General features: G+C 39.0%; 1 protein-coding gene across 5 annotated transcripts in view; it reads right to left on the bottom strand.

Moving 5' to 3' along the window:
- ARHGAP24 (Rho GTPase activating protein 24) overlaps positions 1–22,068 on the bottom strand; it is a 466,342-nt gene that overhangs the window by 156,304 nt on the left and 287,970 nt on the right. The window contains exon 1 of one of the 5 annotated variants that reach the window (XM_052641703.1): positions 5,782–5,903. The exons of 3 other annotated variants lie outside the window; for them this stretch is intronic. The gene's annotated coding sequence lies outside the window, so the exon portion shown is untranslated. Of the gene's footprint in view, positions 1–5,736; positions 5,904–22,068 lie in introns of those variants that run through there. One more of the 5 variants, XM_052641701.1, reaches the window with a different exon arrangement.

Below are 22,068 nucleotides of genomic sequence, written 5' to 3'. Positions count from 1 at the left end.
ATGTATACATATATGCCCTCTCCTTTGGATTTCCTATCTGGAATCTAGAAAAATGGTATGCTGCTGCTGCTGCTAAGTCGCTTCAGTCGTGTCCAACTCTGTGCGACCCCATAGACGGCAGCCCACCTTTTGCAGCGTAGAAATAGAGACAGAGACATAGAGGACAAATGTATGAACACCAAGTGGGGAAATAGGAGATGGAATGAATTGGGAGATTGGGATTGATACATATACTCTGCTCTGCATAAAATAGACAACTAATGAGAACCTACTGTATAGCACAGGGCACCTACTCAGTGCTCTGTGGGGACCTAAATCTTCTGTATTTCAAATGTTTTGGCATCTGGGCTTTGTTGACCATAAACAAGCTGCCCTTTCTGCTGCTGCTGCTGCTGCTAAGTCGCTTCAGTCACGTCCGACTCTGTGCGACCCCAGAGACAGCAGCCCATCAGGCTCCGCTGTCCCTGGGATTCTCCGGGCAAGAACACTGGAGTGGGTTGCCATTTCCTTCTCCAATGCATGAATGTGAAAAATGAAAGTGAAGTCATTCAGCTGTGTCAGACTCTTCGCGACAGGGCAAGCCAATTCCTAAAGATAGGAAAGACTAACCCAGAGCATGCCTTTTAATGCAAATAAATCAGTTCTGAGCCCTGACCCCAATCAGGTCCTTTATCTGACTCTCATAAGGCACTCATACTCTGGGCTAATATCCATTTGCCCTAAGCATCTCAGGACCAGGTACGTAGACAACTAGAGACTCTTGATGCCCCAGAGACTGCTGAAATTATTCCAACGATCCAAGCCTAAGGTTGCTTACCCTACTTTGTCTGTTCTTCCCCAGTTCAGTTCAGTTGCTCAGTCACGTCCAACTCTTTGTGACCTCATGAACTGCAGCACGCCAGGCCTCCCTGTCCATCACCAACTCCCGGAGTTTACCCAAACTCGTATCAATTGAGTCAGTAATGCAATCTAATTATCTCATCCTCTGTCCCCTTCTCCTCTTGCCCTCAATCTTTCCCAGCATCAGGGTCTTTTCAAATGAGTCAGCTCTTCGCATCAGGTGACCAAAGTATGTGTTCTTCCCCAAGGAAAGCACAATAAAGGCTCTTGCCCATGCTTTCCTCTTTCTCTATGCCTTCTGACCAACCCTGGGGCTTCCCTGTGTGGCCCTTCAAGACACGATGTGTCCAGCCTTCTACTTTGCAATAGCAATCATCTCCTGATCTGTTGTTCTCACTCTATATCTAAATAATAATAGACCCAACATTTTAATTATTTCTTTAATTTTTGAAATCTTTACTTAGTTTTGTTTTTAAATTTTTGACCACACCACATGGCATGTGGGATCTTCGTTTCCCGACCAGGGATTGAAAACTTTCCCCATACGTTGGAAACAGAATCTTAACCACTGGGCTCCCAGGGAAATCTCCAAAGCCTATATTTTAAAGTTGAGTTCTTATATTAACTTATAAAGGAAAGGAGATACTTCCTTATGGCTACAAAAAAATTCCTCTTAATACATTGACGTGTTCTGATAAGAGTTATTCAATATGCAAATCCCACACTACAGGAGAACAGGAGTGAGAGAAGGGATAGGCTCTAGTGTGTTTTATACTTTATCATAAAATATATTTCTAAGCAGGCTGATCTTGAAAATACTCCATCACAAAAGAACATCTAAGAGTCACTTTGTATTGACTTTGGAGTGTTGGAATAGAATTCTTGAACATTCCCTTACAATCCAAAATGTTTGTAACAGGAAACTCTGCAATAATTTTTTGGTGATGGTTTCTTGGACTTTAGAGATATCTGGAAATTGTAATTTTATTCTCTTGAAGTATTATTCAAATTACATATGGATGAAAATTGTTTGGCTATTAAAATGTAAGGAGCTTAATTGGCTGTTAGCATTTCTTAAAGATTATTTGTTTTGTGTGGTAGAGGGTAGCTATTGGAGGGTCTGGTTAAACATTGGGGTCAGGTTTGAAGCCTGCCCAATGGGGCTTCCCAGTTGGCCCTAGTGGTAAAGAATCCCCCTGCCAATGCAGGAGATGTCAGAGACTTGGGTTCGATCCCTGAGTTGGGATGATCCCTTGAAGGAGGGCATGGCAACCCACTCCAGTATTCTTTCCTGGAGAATCCCATGGACGGAAGAGCCTGGTGGGCTACAGTCCATGGGGCTGCAAAGAGTCAGACATGACTAAAGCAACTTAAGCATGTGCTAGTAGAAATAATTTAAGAGTTGTAAAAACAGAACTTATACTGGTTGTAAAAACGTGTAAAAAATATGGCGATGCGTTTTGTGTGGAGGTCTGTCACAATCTGGGCCCACCTGCTAGCAACCAGACTCTGCCCATCCTGTTTACTTAGAAGACACACTGGATTCAAGACAGATGAGGCAGACCTCTTGAGAAGACTTGTAGAAATGTTTTTCATCACGGTCTCCAGTGGAGAACTACCTGCAGCCACCTGCTCCTCCAGCAGCTGCCAGGGTCTTGCAGCCCAGGGGTCCACTAAGCAGTCCAGAGATTATCTGGGCACTCTATAGCCTCAGGGGGACATCTACCAGAAAAACAGATCACACACCCTGCCTTCCATTTTTCTTGTCCGGAAACAATCTGGGCCTACTTTAGGGAATCTTGAAATAATAATTAAAAGTTGTGTGAATGCTCATGGCTTCACCTGAATGTACAGTACTTCATGAGGAATTAATAGGCAAAATAGAACTTAATTACCTTAATGCTAAGCTGGTGGCTCAGATGGTAAAGCGTCTGACTGCAATGCGGGAGACCTGGGTTCGATCCCCGGGTCAGGGAGATCCCCTGGAGAAGGCAATGGCAACCCACCCCAGTACTCTTGCCTGGAAAATCCCATGGATGGAGGAGCCTGGTAGGGTACAGTCCATGTGGTCACAAAGGGTCGGACACAACTGAGCGACTTCACTTTAAGGTAAAAAAGACAACCGATACTAGTTTAAATGAATCCCATACACTACAAATCATATTTAATCTCAATTTACCAAGAGTCTTCATGACAGGGTAACTATGTTGCTATGTGCCAACATTTCTTGATAAAGGTTTCAAAGCCCAGTAGCAGACTAGATGGCTAAGAGCATGAATAGCAGAAACACTAAGTGAGATAGACATGGTCATTGCCTGCCTGGGAGCCATTTATCAATCCATTATTTCCCAGTGATCTTCACACTTCCTGCTCAGAGAGGGAACATATGTCTCTTGATCTCAGGGAGGTGGGTCTTCCTCCAGGAGGTAAATCATAAATTGCTTTCTTAGAGATTGAGTGTAGGTCAAAAGAAAGAAGGTTCAGTAAATTAAGGATTTACCAAGTTTAAAGTCTAGAATCAGGTATAAAGCTAAAAGAAGAAAGGAAGAAAGAATACAATGTGTTAAGAAAATTAAGCTTTAAAAGAAAAAATAGAGATAATCATCAAACACATAAATAAAGCCTAATCTTTTCCTTTAACTAGGAGTACTTAATTGCATAGACATAAATGTGTTTGTACAGACTAGCATGTGCTTTGAGGTCAGTACCTATAATCTCTAAATCTTTTTAACCTTCTTTGTATGCTATGGTAAGCTAGTTATCTAAAGAATAAATGTGGACACTACTTAAGGCATTTCTTGGCTGCTTACACTGATTGTGGTTCATCAAAGAGATGACAAATTTTCTAAGGTGGAAAGTGACCACGGGTACAGATGGACACACCACATTCAAACATATCAGACTGTGCTCATCATAGAGACAGGACTTCTCTGGTGGCTCAGCGGCCAAGAATCTGCCTCCAAAGCAGGAGACGCAGGAGACACAGGTTCAATCCCTGTATTGGGAAGATCCCCTGAAAAAGGAAATGGCAACCCACTCTAGTTGCCTGGGAAATCCCAGGGACAGAGGAGCCTAGCAGGCTATAGTCTATGGGGTCGCATGAGTCAGGCAGGACTTAGCAACTAAACCACAACCACCACCATCATAGAGACACGGATACTCTCGTGTTTATAAAACAATGATAAGAGGTCCTCCACTACTTCTTTTCAGTCCTGGTGATAATGCTATGTTACACCCTTTTAAAGAAGCAGTCAGATTTTAGATGGAGGCAGCTGAAAAGTCAAGGTATTAATAGTACAGATTCTAAACTAATCATGAATTCTTTGTACACCTCAGATTTCCTATCTATCATATGAAAATATTTCTGTCCTAAACGCATAGAAAGCCAGACAATGTTAGATTCAAGCGTTTTCTGCTCACCATTCCACAGTAACGAAGCCTAAAAGCAAGAAACTGTGAAGAGTGGATCCATGGGGCTCAGCAGTTCAAGTGTATGTAGCGACAGCTGACGTTCTAGTTTAGAAGATCAGTGTCTGACATAATTCAAAAGTGGGACAAAAATTTTTCATATTGTATATTGTTTGTTAAGTGTTTTGAACAATTTCAATGTTTACTGCACTTTAATACATCTTATGTTACTTTATTAGCTTTCCAAATCTACCTAAATGAAAATAAATTTTAAATAAAAATTTTAAATCTATATTTTTAAACAAATTCTAATTTTATCAATCTAGGCAACAGAATTCAACTTGATTAAGACAAATAAGTATATTCCACAGGTAGGCTGAAACCATGTCTTATTAAGAAATTTTGCTCTGGGCTTCATTTCTGCACACTGTGAATTTCCTTAAATACGCTATTGTTCTTTCATTAGACTTCTAAATTTGAGCAGTTGAAGTACTTTTCATATCCCAGTGCACTTACTCCTCATTTTAACATATTGTTTTCCTCTCCCTATAAAATTTGATAGCTTTTCAAACTTTTGCTCGTCCTATTTTCACTACCCAATTCCCAAGAGCTTTCTCTTTTAGAGCATGTGTTTTACTAATACAAATCTCCTATATATTTATTTAGATATAATAATACACTGTATCTCCTTTACATTTTGCATAAGTCCGTTAGGCAGCTAACACACAAAACTGGTGCAGCATTAAGGCCTGTCAGCTTAGGCAAGGGTACATTTTGGATTCCTGTTTTATTCCTAGTAAGCACATACTCCATGTCCCCACATGCCTTCACAAACACACACTGCAGTTATATTGTCCTTGTGCACACAAAATGCAAACTTCCAAAATTTTAAATATGCTGCTAACAAAAGCTTTAGGAGCTCATTAAATTAATAAGTACATCAAAATATAGCTAAGCAAAATTTGTCTTTCTTTTGATTCTCAGTTTCTTTTTTAAAAATTATACCCTCCCCCCACCACACACACACCATTGGCCAAGCATAAGTTTACATTTCCACAAGCAAAAACACAGAAAACTCCCATGTTACTTTTATCACCAGATCAGACCCTAAGGCACTCTGCTTTCTCCAAAGTTTCACCTACTAAATATGAGCAAAGAATACACCCCAGCAAGTACTCCAAAAAACAGCAATCAGGATTTCTATCGGAAGCAGTTCTCACAGGCTTTCAAATCAGCGCTGGAATCCCGTCTATGAACAGCTCTATCATTTGGCAGCAGCGATCAATGAAAAAATCCAAGCAAACGGCACCAAACTGTTCACATGGCAGGCTAAGAAAAGCAGTTCGTCCAATCTGTTGCCATAATTTGGACACCGTGCAGCAAATGGATCACGACAGAAAACAATAAATAAAACCACAGACAGTCTAGGTCCTGAATTTGCAGCGACAGAAACCTCCCCAAATGAGCAAACACAATCGACAGCAATACCTGGCAAGTTGTCTCCAAAGTAATGAGAAAGCACCCAGCTCTCACCTTGCACAAACACACACTTGAGTGGTCAGTGACAAATGCAGGCTGCGCTTGCAGGCTGGGAGAGGGAGCCAGCTGCTCCGTCCTGAGCCGCTTAAACAGTTCAGCCCTGCTGCCGCTCGGGTGCTACTCTCTGTTGCTTTCCGACAGTTTCTCCCATGACTCCATCACGCAGGAATGGAAACCAACCGCTGCCCTTGCCCCAGCACTAGCAAGCTCCCCGGGTACTGAGCTCAGGTAAAAATGCTGAGTCGTGCAAGGTCATTGCAAGGTGAACGGGGGCAAAAGGAATGAACAGGGGAAAGGGAGCGACCATCAAGGAAATACTGTAAACTTAAGACACCTTGCTTTTCAAGAGATTTTGAACTCCATAAATCAGAGCTGCAGCAATAGTCAGAGAAGCAGTAAATCTGAGAAGCCCCAAATGGCTCAGTGCCAATCTGCTAAGCCAGAGGCACTCTTGAGTAATCTCTCTCTCTCTCCCCCCTTCCCTCTCTTTATCTGTGTGTGTCATACACACACACACACACACACACACGCACACACACACACATACACACACACACGGACTTCAGTGTAGCTATTCTACTAGATCAGACATCCTTTTCAAGCCAAAAAGTTTTTTGTATACCCTTTTAGTGTGGTTGCTGCCCAGTCACTAAGTCATGTCCTACTCTTTGTGGTAACACAGCTTAAGGAAAGATCTTAGAAAATTAAAGTACTTGCCAAAATCAAAATAAAAGAATTCTTTTCAGAATAAAATCATTTCTGCTCCACAAACTAATTCACATTAATGAAGTCTTGCTCTGGGAACCCATATTTGAATTATGTAAATCCTCCATATTAAAAAGACCATAAAGATACATCTATTTCAGAGATGACTGGGAAAATCAACTAAAACTTCTCATAAAAATTCTTGCCATCTTTTTCAAGATTAGTCTTGACTGATGCACATTTTAATTTGGAGAGATTTCAGAAAGGTGTTTCTGGCCTAAAATATAATCATTCTGCATGTAGATGTTCTAGGCAGATACAAACATGTTTATAAACGTTTCCCTGTAAAGTCTGTCTAGGTGTTTTTTAAAATTGGGGTACAGTTGCCTTATAGTGTTGTATAACCAAATGAAGCACGTATATGTGTGTGTGCGTATATATATATATATATATATCCCCTCACTTGTGGCCCCCTCGCATTCCACCCCATCCCACCCATCTAGATCATCAGAGAACACCGACTGAGCTGAGCTCTCTGCCCTATATAGCAGGCTTTTATTTATCTTATTTTGGTTTTCCTATCTGAAGTGGAGAAGAAACAGTTTTTAAGCTTGCAAAAACATTATAAAACATTATTTCTCTTTGTTTTCTTTTTTATTCTTACAGGTAAACCATTATTCACTGAAGATTAGATTGATCGCATTAACAGGAAATCACTCTTACTCTTCAACCACTTTCCTCTCCCCTCCTTTTCCAACCATGTAATATGAGCAACTATCCAACCTCCTAAACATTGGGTTTATAATCTATAAAATGGGGATTTACTGCCAACGTCTGCTTTGGCTCCCTGCTGGGTCAATATGAGGATGAAATGAGATAGCACATAGGAGCAAATCTTTATAAACTGCAGAGGGCTAGAAAAAAAAATGTACTTACTGCATTTTCCACCCTTCTGTTGCCCTAGTTTGGTACTGGGACTAGTGAGTTACTTTCTGTGTACTCAAGGAGGACTCCTCAGACTTCATGGGAGAGTGTTTGTTTCAAGTAGGCTATAAATAGGGTTCAAGATTTTATTGAACTGCTGTCCTCCTGGTGGCGGATCTTGACGGCAGTGACCACGTGGCCAGAGTCAGCCCACTGTGAACAACATAAGATCTGTCTGGTCTTTGAGGACAAATGAGACCAGCTGAAAGCCTGGTAGAAAACGCTCTCGTGCATGACTGGTTTCACGGTTTCTGGTGTCTAGGAGTAAGACTGTGTTTAAGGATGTTGCCCAGGAGGATTAATGAAGGGGAAAGTTTGGGGAGAGAATGCCAAGTTCACCGCTGAGTTAATTCAGTAACAAATGCATCAGGCCATTCATGCATTATTCATGCATTATTTGGAAATTAGGTTGAGGGAGGGTAAAGGAAGGAGACCAATGGGAAACAGGAAAGGAGTTAACCTATGAACATCTGTCTCCTGAGACACACAGGGCTGGGGGCTTCACAAATGTTATCTCAGTTAATCCTCATAGATGCTATGAGGTAATTGGTGTTATTCTCACTGTATTTTTTTTTAATTTAAATTTATTTATTTTGATTGGAGGCTAATTACTTTACAATATTGTATTGGTTTTGCCACACATCAACATGAATCCGCCGCGGGTGTACATGTGTTCCCAATCCTGAATCTCCCTCCCATCTCCCTCCCCACGGTATTGCTGTTGTTCAGTCGATCAGTTGGGTCCGACTCTTCGTGACCCCATGGATTGCAGCATGCCAGGTTTCCCTGTCCTTCACCATCTCCCAGAGTTAGCTTAAACTCATGTCCATTGAGTGGATGATGCCATTCTATCCCATTTTATCAATGAGAATAATTTGCCTGAACCCTGTTACTGGTGAGTAGTGGGGCTTGAACTATAATCATGGTCTGCCTGGCCTTGAACTTGGAGGAAATCTGTTGATTTATAACTTTCTCAAAAGAATAACAGAAATAAAATATGCTTTATAAATAGAGGGAATAGAGAAGACAAGAATGCAATTATCACAAAACCTTGAGAGTATCTGCCAGGCAAGTTAGCTTTTACAAAGAGCACAGAAATATGTAGAAAAAGTTTTTTTTCTTTTTTTTTTAAAGGAAGTTGATGTAGGATACAGACAAAAAAATAATAGTTTTTGCTAATATGTGCCTATAATTCTTTTTTTTTAATGGATCTGGCTTGTCTTCAAGCTGAAGATGAATGTTTATTTTTTCTTTTACAGAAAGGAACAGAATATGTATTTATTTTAAATCAATTTTTATTGGTGTACAGTAGCTTTACAATGTTGTATTAGTTTCTACTGTACAGCAAAATGAGTCAGCCATACATAGACACACATTCTCTCCCATTTGGACTTCTTTCCCATTTAGGTCGCCACAGTGCATTACGTAGAGTTCCCAGCTGCAGTGGTAAAGAATCTGCCTGCCAACGCAGGCATGGGTTTGATCCCTGGGTTGGGAGGATCCTCTGAAGAAGGAAATGGCAACCCATTCCAATATTCTTACCTGGAGAATTCCATGGACAGAGGAGCCTGGTGGGCTACAGTCTATGAGATTGCAGAGTCAGACAGGACTGAGCAACTGAGCACACATCCATATGCTACACAGTATATTCTGAAGCTGTGAGTTTAGAGGTGCTTCTATATAGTAGACTCCCGCTCTGTTTTTTAGTATTGTTTTATTTTAATTTGCTTAAATTACAAGATCCTTAGAAATGCCCACTAGGGAGCAAGGCAATCTCTTACCCTTAAATATAGCAGACAAGGCATTTTTTTCAACTACAGTTTGGAGTACTGTATCAGAGTCACAATTTTCAGTTTCCTGAGTCTGAGGCTGTTAATAAAACACCAGTTCTTTCTACTAGTTTTATTGGAATGCTAGAAGCAGAGCCTGAAATGCAGCCCTGCATGGTATGTATTTCTGCTCTCCTCATTTTAAGTGGCACTGCCAGCTGAAAGAGAAACCTTGAAATTATATCTGCAAGCCAGCAGGGCAATTCACACCAAATCCTTCACATAGGGTAACTGTTCCTGCCTTCAATCTCCCTTTCCCATATTTTTACAATCTTTTCTGAGAATGCCACTGGCTGATGATACTTTGCCTCTGCTTTTAATACTCTCATCTGCAAACTGCACCATCCAACATCACTTCATAAAACCAGCCTCTTTATCCTTGCCAAATTTAGCCTTAAAAAGAAAACTAAATTTCAAAATCTTGGAGCTAGAATCAGTGTGTTGCAGATATTTTCTTTAAAGAGATAAATATAACTGGGCCACTGATTAAACTAGTAATCAGTCAAAATAAATAGCAGAGAAAAATAATAAAAACAGGGACTTAAATATTTTTTTTAAGTTAAATTCTGAATAAAAAAAACAAAAGCACTAACATAATCCTGAATAGCCAATCAGCCCACATAAAAGAAGGTAAAAGGCTTCCAGCTATTTGGCCTTCATTCCATCGCTATTTTTTGCTCAGAATACACATTGTGACACTTACTACAACCCTCTTGTTCTATGGCACCATATTTAACTAAAGAGCAAGTAAAAAATGTTACTCTATAGGGAAGCCTATGATGACATATATGGTGGTGGTGGTTTAGTCGCTAAAGTCATGTCTGATTCTTGCGACCCATGGACTGTAGCATGCCACTCTCCTTTGTCCATAGGATTTCCCTGGCAAGAATCCTGGACTGAGTTGCCATTTTCTTCTCCAGGTTAGCTTCCTGCCCTAGGGACTGAACCCAGGTCTCCTGCCTTGCAGGCAGATTTTTACCAATAAAACCACCATGCAGCAAAGTGAAACAGCTGCTTTCTCTTATTCCCAAACTCATTTTATTCCTGAAGAAAGGCTAAAAACACCACCACATCAGAATTATTATTATTATTTTTTTAATTTAGAAACTACTGCAGTGATCTTTTACCAAAATAAAAATAGACTGGCAAAGTTTTCAATTCTCTCTCAAATCAAAAATAATGTAAAAGGAAACAAATTTCTGGCATTTTCTGCCAATTGTTATACTGTCCCATTAAAGTATTTGGTTTTTCAAACACTTCAGCTAATGTTTTCCTGAGCACATTGCATTCTCTCTTTCTTTGTCTCAGAAACTTCATTTCAAGATCCTGATTTCAAATAATGTAATACCATAAAAAAGGCTGAGCTCCAAAGAACTGATGCTTTCAAAATGTGGTGCTGGGGAAAACTCTTGAAAGTCCCTTGGTCTGAAAGATCAAACCAGTCAGTCATAAAGGAAATCAATCTTGAACATTCTTTGGAAGGACTGATGCTGATACTGAAGCTTCAACACTTTGGCCACCTGAGGCAAAGAGCCAACTTATTAGAAAAGACTCTGCTACTGGGAAAGATTGAAGGCAGGAGGAGAAGGGGATAAAACGGGATGAGGTGTTTGGAAGGCATCACTGACTCAATAGCCACGAGTCTGAGCAAACTCCAGGAGATAGTGAAGGACAGGGAAGACTGGAATGCTGCAGTCCATGGGGTCAAAAGAGTCGAACATGACTCAGCAACTGAATAACAACAACAACAAATGAAAAGAAACTTGTATTAAAGTTTAAGTAAATAAAGAAAGTGTTTGGAAGCATGGGCCACTATTTGCAATGGGTAAAAGGGCAAATAAGATGGTTTGGTTTTCTGCTTGGTTCTTGCTTCCTTTCCCAATGATGATACCTTCCTGATGTATCCCACTGGCAGTGTTTAACTTCACACAGATATGAAAGGAGGTCTGGCCTGCAATCCTTAGAATCTTTCCATTTAGGGTGGAACTGGGTTCCTAAATGAGTAGAATTTGGTTGTTTCTAGTTTGTAATCTAATGAGAAAAATGATTTTTCTAACACATTTTCCCCTGCCACTCCCTTCGATTTAATTCCTTTTCTTGGGCCTTAGAAAAAATACCACATGATAATAACTATTATTAGTGATGGAGAGCAAATATTGTTAAAACATTGAAGGTCATTTAGGGAAAAACTTAAAGTAATCTGAAATGTGTAAGCTTTTAGATTGTCAATCATTTTATGTGGATGCTTAAAGATATATATGTCAGGTCTCCTAATGTATATACAGTCAAAATCATGAAACTGAACACTTCCTGAATAGTAAAAATTTACTGTATCTTGAAACATAATTTTATTTTGTATTGAAGACATTTTTCCCCTGAAGGCAAAAAGATGTTTCTGTTCATATCTCTCTATGCTGTAAATAATCACTGTTCTGATTTTACTGAAAGTTTTCCTAAATATGTTCAAGTGGTTTTAGAAAAAAATACTTAGGAGTATAAATTAGGAGAGAAAAAAGTCTGAAGGTTATCATTCTGTGAACCCAGGGAAAGGAATTTCTGGGTATTTAAAGTTGCTTTAAAATGTGCAATCAGGTGCATTGGACATATTTGAAATTTTCATAAAAATATTGTCTTGCAATATAATTGTCACCCACGTACAGTATGACAGGCCATTATAGTCAGGTGGTCTGAGGAAAAGCTTTCAGTCACCTGGCAACCTGGGCTAGGTGATTATAGCCTCAGATGCTGTTCCATCAATATCCTTCAGTAAGGGCTCCTTTTGGAAGCCTGGGACCCTCTGGGACCTGGGTACTTCTGTTTTCTACAAAGTAGGTCCTTGAGGGAAAAACCTTCAAAACATCAGTGTCAATGTCCCTTGAAAGTAAAAGTGTCAGTCACTCAGTCATGTCCAACTCTTTGGGACCCATGGACTCTAGCTCACCAGGTTCCTCTATACATGGAGGGGCTTCCAAGGTGGCTCAGTGGTAGAGAATCCATCTGCCAATGCAGGAGACTTGGGTTCGAGCCCTGGGTCAGGAAGATCCCCTGGATAATGAAATGGCAACTAACTCCAGTATTCTTGCCCAGAGAATCCCATGGACAGAGGAACCCAGTGGGCTACAGTCCATGGAGTCACAAAGAATTGGACATGACTTATCCACTAAACAGCAACATTAACAGCAGTGAGACAACAGCAACAGTTTTATTTTTGATCTTTTTCTGTTTTCTAAATATTCTGCAACAATCATTACTACCATGTAGTAAAAAGAAAGAAAAGAAAGGAAGATAGAAAAAAGAAGAAAAAAAACCCCAATAACTCTAGATCATAATATTTGAGAATCATTTTTGAAAAAAAATTTCAAACTAACTCACCCATGTTTATAATCTCCGCAAGTGGAAACACTCAGTCTTTATATCTGTCATTATCATTTCTCTTACCAACTGTATTAAGTGTGTCTGTGTGTGCATACAGAGAGAAAGAACATGACGCATATCTAAGGACTCGTGAATACATGACCAGAGTTTTGGAATCACTGTGCTGTGCTTAGTCACTGAGTCATGTCCGACTCTTTGCAACCCCATGGATTGTACCTGCCAGGCTCCTCTGTCCATGGGGAAAGAATACTGGAGTGGGTTGCCATGCCCTCCAGGGGATCTTCCCAACCAAGGATTGAACCCAGGTCTCCTGCAATGCAGGCGGATTCTTTACCATCTGAACCACCAGGGAACCCTTTGGTTGTTCAGTTGCTCAGTCATGTCTGACTCTTTGTAACCCCATGGACTGCAGAATGTCAGGCTTCTTTGTCCTTCACCATCTCCCAAAGCTTGCTCAAATTCATGTCCATTGAGTCTATGATGCCATCCAATCATCTTACCCTCTGTCCCCTTCTCCTCCCAACTTCAGTCTTTCCTAGCATCAGCGGCTTTTCCAGTGAATCAGTTCTTCACAGATTAGTGGAGTTTCAGCTTCAGCATCAGTCCTTCCAATGAGAATAGTCAGGATTGATTTCCTTTAGGATTGACTGGTGTGATCTCCCTGCAGTCCAGGGGACCCTTAAGAGTCTTTCAATACCACAGTTCAAAAGCATCCTTCAGCACTCAGCATTCTTTATGGTCTTACTCTCACACCCATACATGACCATTGGAAAAACCATAGCTTTGACTATACAGACCTTTGTTTGCAAAGTAATGTCTTAATCCCTACTTATTCCTAAAAGGGGAATGATGAACTAACAGTATATACAATCAAGAAAATCCATTGTCTTCTAAAAAAAGAGCTTGCTTTAGTGCATATTTTATAGAGCTCTGTTCTATAAAGTCAATATAAATTTATTTGGGAGTAAGCAGGGTGCCTCAACTCACTCCAGTTTTCTTGCCTGGAAAAAATCCCATGGACAGAGGAGCCTGGTGGACTACAGTCCATGGAGCTGTAAGGAGTCAGACACGACTGAGCACTTGTCAGCAGCGCAAGCAGGGTGCCTAGGGGAGAGACTGCGTTGCTGAAGTCACTTGGGCCTTACTTGCACTTTTGTTTGTGTTCTATATATCTTCTGACCTAACTAGGAACCAGCTGGTAGAGAACACAGGAGTTACAAGAAAATAAATAAACATCAGCCAGTTAATTAAACGGCAGACTCAGGTCCTCAATGTATGCGTTTCTTGGGACCAGCTGTGTTGAGCATAAAGGTCTTAAGGCCAGTCAGGAGTATTTGGACTCAGGTTAAAATGCATTCACCTACTACTGTTTTGTTTGTGGGTTGCCTAAATAATATTTGAGGAACTGGAGAAATAGAAAGACCGAATTCATGCATATTGAGCATCTTAATTGTCAATAGTTAAGTCATAGACATATGTTTTCCTTTTTAAATTGAATAAAAATTTTCTAACATGCTCATAAGGAGAAATGGGTTCATTAGGTAAGCAGGAAGGGGATGGGTTTTGCTCTTTAAACAAAAAGTCAACACAATTAAACTGAAAGAACACTATGTTTTTCAGATATTACTGAGCTAGAAGATCAAAAACATAAAGGTGTGATGTTCTCAAAACAACAATCTCCAACAGACTTTAAGAAAAACAGTAAATTCTTCTACTTATTTATATCTTTGTTTGGACTGTGACTAAACAAATGTGTGTGTTTGGATTATTCCTACTCTATAGTTGGGATACTATTAGAACTCCAGGGTTATTTTTTGAAGCTAAATAAAGTTTGAATACACTTAAATTATATATTTATGGAATAAATTTCATCTTGGTTGGCTAAAAATTTGAGAAATATGATTTATTCATTCATATAGAAATTATAGTAAAAGATGTGTTCTGCGGATTCTATTTGATTCCATTCTATCGAGAAAAAAGACAATGTTTTTTAGTTTAATCTATTCAAGAGGAATAATCACATTTCATCTTCTGTTTAAAATTTAGAACGTTTGTGTTAAGTTAAATATCTTAATATTAAAGAAAATGATATATATATATAGCTCCCTCAACTATATACTGTATGTGTGTGTCTATCTCTATCTATCTACATAATACATACACACACATTCCAATCTTTATCCATATGTAGCATTTTATGTGGTTATTGTCATAGTTCACTTATAAGTTTTTAAATACTATTTCACTTTGAATATTTTATAAGCATTTTCCTTGTATCAAGAATCATCAAATGAGATACTGCAAAAAAAAGCCAAAAAAGCAAAACTTGTAAAATATATAAATAAAATTATTATTTCATTTGCTCTTTTCAATGTCTGAATAATATTATATTGCATGGTATAACACAGGTTATTTATATGTTACTCTATTTGGAGGCATAAAGTTTTCAGGATTTTCTTTTTTAGTAAATTGTACTACCCACTACTAGGAATATTTCTGTTTTTCTGTAGATTTCTTTTTTCAAAGCCTTAGAATGAATTTCTAGGAAAAAGGATTGCTATGTTAAAAAGGCTAATCTAATTGGGAGCTTTATTCTGATGGCAAAAAATTAGCATATATTAATTTTAAAGTACCTCTTTTGGGGACAGAATGTGAGTGAATGAGCACATTTATAAGTATTTGTTATAAATTATTTTGGATACTTTATCTATCAATTTTTTGTGTTCTGATGGTTCAAGTTGTTTGTACAAATTTTGTAACCAGGCTTATTTTTATCCATAGAACAAGGACAGACATTTATCCCAATAAAACATTAGGTACAAGCTGGCGCTGATCTCCTGTTTCATTTATACATGAGGATAAGTTCTAAGTGACTTCTTATACATTCTGGTTACCATACATCTATGTCACCCAAAGAAACCACTGCAATTTTTATTTGATAAATTCCATGTGTGGATCCTTTGAAGGGCTCAAAGCACATCTTGCAATATGAAAAATATCATTAAAATTAATGATGGAAGAGAACAGCCATTGTTTCCAGGTTGCAATTCATCAATCACTTATTCACAGTAAGAGGCATATTTAAATTTATTCACATTTTACATTTTAATAGTTGCTTTAAAACTGTATCTTGATATTCATTCAATATGTTCACATAATCTCCATATTATTTAATCTAGAAACAATAGAGTACATTATAATAGTGAAAACAAATTTGTTAGTCATACATAATTTTATTAAATTGAACTTATCCAACTATATCAATAGAGCATTTTTAAGGAATTATACTTAAATATGAGGCAGGAGTTTCATCCTATTAGCCTACAATAAAACACATTAGAAGTATATAAAATAGGAGGATTAATTTTGCACTGACATCTTTTTCTTATTCACTTTTCTTGTCTCCACCATTGCAAATTTTGACAAGGGAAACTAGAGAAATAAGAAGAATCTTAGAACCACCAAGAATTAGCAGCAAATGGACAGGTGTCCTTGTCTGGTAGAAAGAGAACTGGAATGGGAGGCAGGGGAACTCTGCTACTTGTTGCTGCAAACCTGGGCACATCACTTTCCCTCTCCAGGTCTCAATTTCCTTACCTGTCTAACGACACTCCAATCAGACAATGGATGCTGAGATGTCATGTAAACTGAGAATCTAAGGAGTTCCTATCAGATGTTAATCTGTACTTAATTTTATGAATTTGGTTTTGGATTTTTGTTGATTTTAAAATGAGCTCCATGGCTTTTACTGCTAGGCAACTATAAATAATAACACAATATAAAGGTCTATTACAAACCTTTCAGTTCATACCAACAGTCATTTATAAAGCAAAAGATCAACAGATGATGCAGACAAACTGAAGTCACAAGCATTTCCATGAAGCTTTTCAAACTGGCTAAACGGCGGTTGTCAAAATATTTCTTCTGATAACTACTACCCTTCACATGTCCCATGACATTTCCCATTAAAACAACAACAAAAAAGGAATCTTTATAGCAACAAACAATCTGTTGTGATGAGGCTATTGTGACATTTTGAAAAGGAGGGGAAGACGAGAATAAACAAGTACACACAGGCAATAGTGGAGGTAATAAACACCTCTCCCACAACAGGAGATCAATAATGTTAACCAGCTGGAGAGAAGAAAACAACCAAAAGAAGGATTTCACGGAGGAGGAAGAGGGCTCAGCATAGGGAAGAAACCTGGAACAGGAGACCTATTTCTCTCTAATGAAAAGTTATAAGTTACCTAAAACTAGTTTTCACTTTCTCACACAGTTGTCAATGCTAAGGTCATAATATTAGAAAGAAAAAGGGATCTGCTGACATCTAATTGAGGCTCTTTTGATGATAAAACCAATCACCTTTGTGGTGGTATTGAATGTCTCTTTTTCTGATTTACATAGCAACCCAGTTAGGCTAACTCCTAGAGAAGGAAATGCCAACCCACTCCAGTATTCTTGCCTGGAAAAAAACCCCATGGACAGAGGAGCCTGGTGTTTGTGAAGAGTCAGACACCATGACTGAGCAACTAAGCACAAGCATGAAATTAGGCTAAAACAAACAAGAACGTGAAAAGAGCCCACGTGACACCAGAAGTTTGTGCTTTGCCTGCTTCATCATGTTTCTGAGAAAAAAGAAACTAATTAGAGAATAAAGACTTAATGCATATAATCATTTCCATTTTACAGATAAGGAAAATGTAGCTTAGGAGATCAATACCACTCTGTCATAATATTGATATCACCCAGCCAGCGGTCAATAATTCTACACTTTCTTAGGTCTGAATCAAGGAAGGATATAGGCACTTGGATTTTAATAGCCAAGATAATGGGAATATCAAACGCAAATCATGCTAAGAATTTAAACAAAGAAACTAGCCAACTGGGACAGATCTCAACCTAGAACCAGAATCTGGGGTACAGGGCCGTGATTTTGTATTAAATATCTCAGAAAAGTCTCTACATTAAAAGGATTATTTTCACTGTACTATTTATACCTGGCTTTAGTCCCATGATAACATGTGAAACTCTTAATTCCAATAAAATGATGTGCGAAACCTCTAAATTATTACTTCTTATTTATCAAATAAATGATTCAATAAATTTTCACACCTACATTCTGTGATGACTTCTAACTTCCATCTACCTACTTCTCTCTTAAGGATACAATGGACACCTATCACGCAGGATCTGCTTTACTATTTCGGTAACTTTCACTTTAAGGAATTGACCATGAGGCATAGATATGAAAAAGACTGTAGGAATTTTACAACTGAGGACACTGACACCTTCAAATAAAAAGTCTCTTGCTCAAAGTCCCATAAATACTGAGCATTTGACTCTGGCATAGGAAACAGCATGGGATTCTTCATTTGATTGTTATTCCTACTTTACTACAAAGTTTTGTTTCATGATTTTTACTCAAGTAGTTAGGTCTTTTTTCCCTATTGTTACAGATCCACTGCTCCAGATGGTCAAAAAGAGGCGGTTTATGGAGATATCTAAACAGACTCATTCCCTGTTGCTCCTGTCCTCTCCTCCCATGTGAATGTTAGACTCATTGAGGTGTACCAAAGTGAAAGTGTCAGTCGCTCAGTCATGTCCAGCTCTTTGCAAACCCACCAGGCTCCTCTGTCCATGGAATTCTCCAGGCAAGATTAGTGGAGTGTGTATCCATTTCCTTCTCCAGAGGATCTCCCTGACCCAGGGATCGAACCCAGGTCTCCTGCATTGCAGGCAGATTCTTTACCATCTGAGCCACCAGGGAAGTCCAAGGTATACCAAGGTGATTACTATTCTGTCATGGACTTTGCAGTGAAGACCAACCATGGCTATTAATTCATCCTGATATGAAGTAGTTGTACTAAAAAGAAAATGAAGCAAGAAGAAGGCTCTCAAAGAGTAGAAGAAGCAGATTTTTCTGGCATTCTGACTAAGGTCTAAGTTGAGAGGAACATGGAAAATGCCTAGCAAGTCAGTTTTTGACTGATAGGTCATAAGATAGAGCTTTGAGACATAAGATAGAACTTTGAGACAGAAAACGGCCCATGCTGGAACTGAAGCCAGTCTCCCTGGAGAACAGGTGATTCATGGCACAAAACCACGTGTGTGTGCTTAGTTGCTCAGTCGTGTTCGACTCTCTGTGGCCCGATGGACTGTAGCACACCAGGCTCCTTTGCCATGGGGATTCTCCTGACAAGAATACTGGAATGGGTTGCCATGCCCTCCTCCAGGGATCTTCCCAACCCAGGAATCAAACCCAGGCCTTCTGCATTGCAGCAGGATTCTTTACTGTCTGAGCCACCAGGGAAATAATTGCTTGTTATTTTCCTTTATTTTCTCTGGGATCCTTGTGAGAATCGAGCCTTGCATCAGGTGTTTTATTTGGCTGTAACTGGACTGGCTGTACTGATAAATTATGAAAGCAAAAGGCTCTATGAAGTCATCATGGGATGATTGCATATAGCTAATAGAAACAAATCTCCTGAAGGGAAAAAACACTACAGGAAGTCAGGGGAAGGGAATGGGAGTCACACGTCTCCATGTGAGACTCTCTGACATCTTAAAGATCATGGGTTTTATTGTTAGGGCTGGGGATAATTTTCTTAAGGTAAACGAAGATATTTTTGGCTGGGGGGAAAAATCAGTTTCAAGTTCCAAATTTTCTGTTAGTTTTATCTAGATTCTGAAGAAAGTGTGAATTAGTTTTTTGTAACTTAATAGATGTCATAGAAAATAATCTTAAGTTCAAGATACTGCTTTCAAACTTAAAAATCCCCTGAACCGACATCTGATGGAACAGCCAGGTTTACTTTATATAGCTATTACTATCCAACAATCATGTTATGAAGATATATGAAAATGATTTTTTGAAAAGGTGAGAAATTCTCACTTGAAGCTGTGATCCTTATTATTAAAAATACAATTATTATAAAAGAAAATGCTAATTATGTCACCAGCTGTTATTTCTCTAGACAGAAAGTAATATGAAAATATCACAGAAGTGATATGAAAATATTTGAAAAAAATGCTAAAATCAATTTTGCATTAATGCATGTATTGATTTTTCTCTAGCTCTTCCTAAAGATTTTGAACTTATTCGTGTGATAATAAAAGATGTAAAGATTTTCTCCTTAATCAGTAAGTTGTGCTCTTAGTTGCGGCTAAATCTTCATCATTAAAATTTTCTACTTTTACTATAATTATCATTGGGATAAAATGACAAATATTTAATTAATGTAATAAGAAAAAATAAATTTTAGGCTAAAGGCAACCTAGAAATTTTGTTCTATAGATGAAGTAGCATGACTATAAGAAGGAGTGGAGATGGCTGATAATAGGGTAACATCCTTGCCTGTGAAGCCAGTGTGGACTGGGAATTTCAGGTTTCTGACTAGGATTCTCTATGCTTCAAGCATGGACATCACCAGATGGTCAATAGGGAAATCAGACTGACTATGTCTTTGCAGTCAAAGATGTGTCTGTGTATGGTCAGTAAAAACAAGACCTGCAGCTGACTGTGGCTAAGATCATAAGCTTCTTATTGCAAAAGTGCATGTACGTTTGCTCAGTCGTGCCTTACTCGCTGCGATCCCCTGGACTGCGGCTCGACATGATCCTCTGCCCATGAGATTTTCCAGGTGAGAATACTGAAGTGGGCTGCCATTTCTTCCTCCAGAGGATCTTGCCAACCCAGAGATCAAACGTGTGTCTCCTGCATCTCCTTGGAGATATCAGGAGAACATTTCATGTAATGATGGGCACAATAAAGGACAGAAGCAGTAAGGACCTAGTGGAAGCAGAAGATATGAAGAAGAGGTGGCAAGAATACACAGAAGAACTAAACAAAAAAGGTCTTAATGACACAGATAATCACGATGATGTGGTCATTCACCTAGAACCAGACATTAGTGATCAGCGCAAATAAATGGAGGAAAACAATAGAATGGGAAAGACTAGAGATCTCTTCAAGAAAATTAGAGACAGCAAGGGAAGAAAATTAGAGACACCAAAGGACAGAAATGGTCTGGACCTAACAGAAGCTGCAGACATTAAGAAGAAGTGGCAAGAATACACAGAAGAAGTATCCAAAAATATCATCACCATCCAGATAATCACGATGGTATGATCACTCACCTAGAGCCAGACATCCTGGAATGTGAATTCAAGTGGGCCTTAGGAAGCATCACTACAGACAAATTTAGTGGAGGTGATGAAATTCCAGTTGAGCTATTTCAAATCCTAAAAGATGATGCTGTGAAAGTGCTGCACTCAACATGCCAGCAAATTTGGAAAACTCAGCAGTGGCAACAGGACTGGAAAAGGTCAGTTTTCATTCCAATCCCAAAGAAAGGCAATGCCAAAGAATGCTCAAACTACTGCACAATTGCACTCATCTCACACACTAGCAAAGTAATGCTCAAAATTCTCCAAGCCACATTTCAGCAGTATGTGAACCCTGTACTTCCGGCTGTTCAAGCTGGTTTTAGAAAAGGCAGAGGAACCAGAGATCAAATTGCCAAGATCCGTTCGATTATCAAAAAAGCAAGAGATTGCCAGAAAAACATCTACTTCTGCTTTATTGACTATGCCAAAGCCTTTGACTGTGTGGATCACAAACTATGGAAAATTCTTCAAGAGATAGGCATACCAGACCACCTGACCTGCCTCTTGAGAAATCTGTATGCAGGTCAGGAAGCAACAGTTAGAACTGGACATGGAACAAGAGACTGGTTCCAAACTGGGAAAGGAGTACGTCAAGGCTGTATATTGTCACCCTGATTATTTAACTTATATGCAGAGTACATCATGAGAAATGCTGGGCTGGATGAAGCACAAGCTGGAATGAAGATTGCTGGGAGAAATATCAATAATCTCAGATATCAATAACCTCACACCACCCTTATGGCAGAAAGTGAAGAAGAACTAAAGAGCCTCTTGATGAAAGTGAAAGAGGAGAGTGAAAAAGTTGGCTTAGAGCTCAATATTCAGAAAACTAAGATCATGGTATCTGGTCCCATCAGATGGGCAAATAGCTGGGGAAACAGTGGAAACAGCAACAGACTTTATTTTGGGGGGGCTCCAAAATCTCTGCAGATGGTGACTGCAGCCATGAAATTAAAAGACACTTAACTCCTTGGAAGAAAAGTTATGACCAACCTAGACAGCATATTAAAAAGCAGAGACATTACTTTGCTGACTAAGGTCCATCTAGTCAAGGCTACGGTTTTTCCAGTAGTCATGTATGGATATGAGAGTTGGACTATAATGAAAGCTGAGCACCGACAAATTGATACTTTTGAACTGTGGTGTTGGAGAAGATTCTTGAGAGTCCCTCGGACTGCAAGGAGATCCAACCAGTTCATCCTAAAGGAAATCAGTCCTG

This window comes from Budorcas taxicolor, chromosome 6 (assembly GCF_023091745.1).
Source record: "Budorcas taxicolor isolate Tak-1 chromosome 6, Takin1.1, whole genome shotgun sequence".
NCBI classification, from domain to species: Eukaryota; Metazoa; Chordata; class Mammalia; order Artiodactyla; family Bovidae; genus Budorcas; species Budorcas taxicolor.
This window is presented reverse-complemented; position numbering and strand designations above follow the sequence as displayed.